Here is a 5,238-nt window from a genome sequence, read left to right as displayed (position 1 = left end):
ATGCATTAACTTTGCAATTTCTAGTATTGTATTAGTTTTTAATATTTCTCATGGGCATTTAATAATTTTTCACTTTCAGTCTGAGTTAAATCTCTTTTTTTGTTTTTGGCTCATTTTATCTGTAAAAGAAAATCTGCTTAATAATTATGCACACCTGAATATAAGAAATTTTTCACTTCCAGCCTTCATGAATAATTATATATTAATTATAAACGATTAAATACAAGATTAATAGTAGTTATTAAAATATTGTAACTCTGGGTTGTGTTGAGCAAGCAAGCCGTTGGCATTTAGAGAGCACTGAGGGCGGGCATCAGGTGAGCAAGCTACTGAAACGATGCATGTGCAAAAGAGGTCTGCACCAATCCAAAAACTTATTTTAAATGCAAAATTGATTTTTGTGCGCTTGAAATACTTTCTTCTTTGCGAGACAAACATTTTCTCCCCAAAACTCATTTCGCGGCCGTGCAAAACGCACTTTTGCGCGCTCAAAATATGATCTTTCACGCGCAGAATTGTGGCAGAGATGTAATCCCATAGTTTCAATGGCAGGTATAATAGCGGCTCCCTGATGCCGAAATATGTAGTATAATTACCCAGTTATATAACTGCGAGAAAAAATATTGTAATATATATTTTCCTCTCAACTCGTATTTATTCCTTTTAGGGATTCCGCCTACACGTCATTTTCTTTCCGAACACGGTATTGGGATGCGGGGGGGGGGCTGATGTCTATCAGCCATCGGCAGTGTTCAGTAGTGTTTATATACATATGAGCATCAACATTCACTCTGACAGAGGAACTGCTCACTGGTGATGTCGAGCCACCTTCAGATCCCCATATTCATTCAATTCAGAATGTTTTTATTTGCTTTTTTTTACATTTGCGTTTTGCTCAGTTTAATAATTCTGAATGGATCCGTATATATCTATATAAAGTCAGGTTAAGGCAACTGGTATAGTAGTCTGTTGGCATCTCCGTGTTGTGCTGTTTGTTATTGCAGCTTGACTTGTAGTTATTTATATATGTATAGAACAGTGGTGTGTTGGAGTGATGTCCTGCAGAGTTTCGCGCCAACCCTGAAAAAAATAAACCTCACCTGCCTGCAGCCTTAAGCTGGCTAGACGATTTTCAAATCCTAAACGATTTTAAAATCATGGGAGACCACAGACATGAAGACAGTTTCAACCGATTGTTAGCCTTATAATCCTCTGAACGCGCACACTGGACGATTCCAGCAGACCGCGAGACCACACACTTGGTGATTGTAGGAACGATTTCACAGTGACACTAGATCTCATGGAGACTCGCGAGATCAAACGTGACTAGAGAAGATACACAAATGGAGAACAATCGGCGTTGTCAGCTGGCTCTCTCGGCGCGCGTTCTGTTGTACAGTGAAAAACAAAGTATAACAAAGAATATGGGTGATGTATTCTGCTTTCTTGGCATTTTTGTGGCTGCCAAGTTTCAGCTATAGAAGCACGCAACATCCGGTAAGTGACGCTTGCTTGCTCTCATTGGCTATCACATCAGAGGCAGCCAGATCAAGAGTCGGAAATATCAAACATGTTTTATATTTACGATTTGACTTTGGCGACGCTCCGTCTCGATCAGGAGCAGTTAAATAATCGTAATGACACCACACAATAGACGATTTTTTTGGACAAAAAATCATTTGCGACAAGCCTCAAATCGGGCCACGCCCCCTGATCTTTCAGAAATGCAAATCGGGCTTAAAATCCTCTAGTGTGCAGCCAGCATAGTAATCCTGAAGACATCGATTAGCTTGTTCAGGTGTGTTTGATTAGGGTTAGAGCTAAACTTTGCAGGGCAGCGGTACTCCAGGACCAACGTTGCCCTATCCCTGGTATAGATAATGCTCTAGTACAAGGGTGTCAAAGTCAATTCCTAGAGAGCTGGAGCCTTGCAGAGTTTTGTTCCAATGCTGCTCCAACACATATAACATGTAGTTTTCAAATAAGCCTGAAGGACTTGATTAGTTGGATCAGGTGTGTTTAATTAAGGTTGAATCTAAACTCTGCAGGGCTCCGGCCCTCCAGGAATTGAGTTTGACACCCGTGCTCTAGTCCAGGGGTGCCCAAACTCGGTCCTGGAGGGCCGGTGTCCTGTAGAGTCTAGCTCCAACCCCAATTAGACACACCTGAACCAGCTAATCAAGCTCTTACTAGTCATACTAGAAACTTCCAGGCAGGTGTGTTGAGGCAAGTTGGAGCTAAACTCTGCAGGACACCGGCCCTCCAGGACCGAGTTTGGGCACCCCTGCTCTAGTCTAAACAAATGTAACATTGATTTTTTTCCTCACAGTTTTTGCTGTTGCACTGTATACATAAATTGTGAATTATGAAAATTAAAAAGTTTTAATTTATCTTGAAAAAAGCTTACAGAAAATATAGTTTTGTGGGAATCATCCACAGTCTTGAACTTGGTAAAACAATTATCTTTATTTAAAAAATTAATACTTTTCCTTTTTTTATACTGGGATAAATCATACCGGGATGTATGCTAAAATTGTTGGACATGTGGCGCCTTATCTAAAATTTTTCCACCTGCCGCCACTGCGTGCTCTTTTTATGGCTTATCTATTCTATATAAAACCAATAATTATTATTCAGAATAAGTAGTACGTATTCAGAATATTATATAATTTTAATAAAAGAATAAACGATAAAAATGCAAGAATAAATTAAAACCGTGCATTTACTTACATAACGTTACATATTTGGACGTTTATTCATGTAAACATGTTTCAGTATGTATTTATAAACAGATTTATAAATTCATACTTCTGCTTTGAAGCCGTTTAGGGATTTACCTGCAGGGGAGGCAGCCGATGAGTCTCTAAAGATCCAGTAGTATCCCTCGATGAGATGTGTTAGAAAATCCTGTCCTGGAACTAACGTTACGCAGAAAACGTCACCATGTTTTGATTTAGATCTTCTTTCTTCATCTTATGATGAACAACGCAGTGATTTTTTTCAACGTGGACATGTCAACTGTTCCAGAAACCCTGCCTTTCGTGTTTGATAGAATGACGCAAAAACGTCATCAAGAACCAGACCGCGGAAGTGAAACAACGGAGCGTTTCATTGGTCGGTGGAACATTTGAAACAACGGGTTCTTTCACTTTCACTTCCGCTTCCACATTACGCTACGCCGCCTTCTGGATCTTGACGCCCCTACAAGCAAATCGCACCAGCGTTGGGACGTGTGCTCCAATGTTACTATCATCTCTGTAATATTACGATATTACTATTATAACCAAACATACAGATTAGGATTGAAACATTTTATGACTACGGAACTTAAGTATGTATGTTGGAATCGTGTAAACAGACAATATGAACAACAACAACAACGAGTTGCGGATGTCATTTTAATATGTTAAACCCTTTGGAATGATCCCGAAATATAAACGTTTTAATCTGGATTTCCAAAAGAGACATTGTAAATTATGTAACTTACTTGATTTTTTTTCAGTGTTTGATTGTATTCTTTGGCTCTCCTCAGGTCTGCTGTATTTTTTTTTTATTGATTTCCAACATATAATATAAAGGTACTGAACAAATATAAACAACAACAAAGAAATAGAAAATATACAGTATAATATAAATAATAATACAGGTTAAAAAAAATAAATAAAAAATAAATAAACAGGTATGAGATCATCATATAAATAACATAAAAGCTTCACAAAGAGACCTAGTGCGTTTTGCTTTACTGTGTTTCAACCCAAGTAGTAACTCAATATAATTTTTCATATCTATCTGAAATAACAAAAAGTTGGGTTTTCCTTTAGCCCATTTCTGTTTATGTATATGGTATTTCCCAATAATCAAACAAAGATTAACAATAAAGGCCACATTTGGTGGTAATCTTTGTCTATTAAAATACAAATAAAAAAAACATATTTTTCAGAAAGGTAAACTTTCATGCCTAGGCATTTACAAAGGAAACATTCCAAATCTATCCAAAACATTTAGCTATAAATGCAGTTACAAAATAAGTGCACAGCATTTTCTTTCTCAGTCCCACAGAAATCACATATAACATCTACATCAGTACGAAATCTAAGAAAAAGAGTTTTAACAGGGTACACCAGATGGAGTAACAAATTGTAGTTGTTGAGTTAATTCTTATTTTCTTTCGTGTTTGTGCTGATCCCATAATCCCAGAAAGGCACAATTATTTATAGCCCTTTGTGGGAGTGCTGTCTGTGTGATTGGTGACCCAGCTACTGATTTAATTACGGTGCGAATTGCGCAATGTCCGCCCTTTGCTGCAGGACTTTATATGACAACTGGTGCTGTGGAAAACCTTAGAAATATTTAAAGGGGACAGTCCACCCAAAAATGACAACTCATAATTCTGTTATCATCACCCTCATGTCTCAAATCTCAACACAGAAGAAAATATTTAGAAGAATGTTGATAAGCACACAGTTTCGGTTGCCATTGACTTTCGTTGTATTGTTTGTCCATAAGGAAAGTCAAAGGGAACTGAAACTGTTTTGAAACTGAAACATTCTTCAAAAGGTTTTCTTCCGTGTTACTCAGAAGAAAGAAGACACATGATGTCAGTGGCCCTGCATTCACAGTTTTACAACAGTCAGTTTATGTTGCACAGTAAAAAAGAGCGTGAACTGCTGGTGACTTAAGGCTGACTTTAACATGACATTAACATTAACGTTAATGAATGTAATTAACGTGACATTAATATTCATGTTGATAATACAAATGATGCATTAGGACTTGCGTTTACTGACCCAATAAACACTTTTGGAGTAAAGCAAAACATCACCGGGCCCACTCATCGTTTTAATTATATGCTCGATTTAATTATATCGCATGGAATTGATCTTACTGATATAGATATCGTACCTCAAAGTGATGATGTTACTGACCATTTCTTTGTATGGTAAACAGCTCGAAACCTTGGAGTTGTGATTGATGATAAGCTGAATTTCTCAGACCACATTGCTAAAACTGACCGGTCCTGCAGATTTGCTTTATACAACATTAGGGAGATCAGGCCCTTTCTTTCAGAACATGCAACACAACTCCTTGTTTAAGCTCTTGTTTTATCCAGGCTGGACTATTGCAATGCTCTCTTGGCGGGTCTTCCAGCCAGTTCTATCAAACCTCTACAATTAATCAAAAATGCCGCTGCAAGATTAATCTTTAATGAGCCGAAAAGAACGCACGTCACACCTCTGT

The 5,238-nt window shown here is 37.7% G+C and overlaps 1 protein-coding gene across 1 annotated transcript in view; it reads right to left on the bottom strand.

Moving 5' to 3' along the window:
- The window catches only part of LOC107684969 (interferon regulatory factor 2-like), a 12,946-nt gene extending 9,734 nt beyond the window's left edge, over positions 1–3,212 (bottom strand). The window contains exon 1 of the mRNA XM_016481361.1: positions 2,838–3,212. The gene's annotated coding sequence lies outside the window, so the exon portion shown is untranslated. The remainder of the gene's footprint in view (positions 1–2,837) is intronic.
- Positions 3,213–5,238: the final 2,026 nt, after the last annotated feature.

The sequence above is a fragment of the Sinocyclocheilus anshuiensis genome, unplaced genomic scaffold (assembly GCF_001515605.1).
Source record: "Sinocyclocheilus anshuiensis isolate Anshui unplaced genomic scaffold, SAMN03320099.WGS_v1.1 scaffold685, whole genome shotgun sequence".
NCBI classification, from domain to species: Eukaryota; Metazoa; Chordata; class Actinopteri; order Cypriniformes; family Cyprinidae; genus Sinocyclocheilus; species Sinocyclocheilus anshuiensis.
The sequence above is the reverse complement of the archived record's forward strand: the minus strand, read 5'-3'. Positions and strand labels throughout refer to the sequence as shown.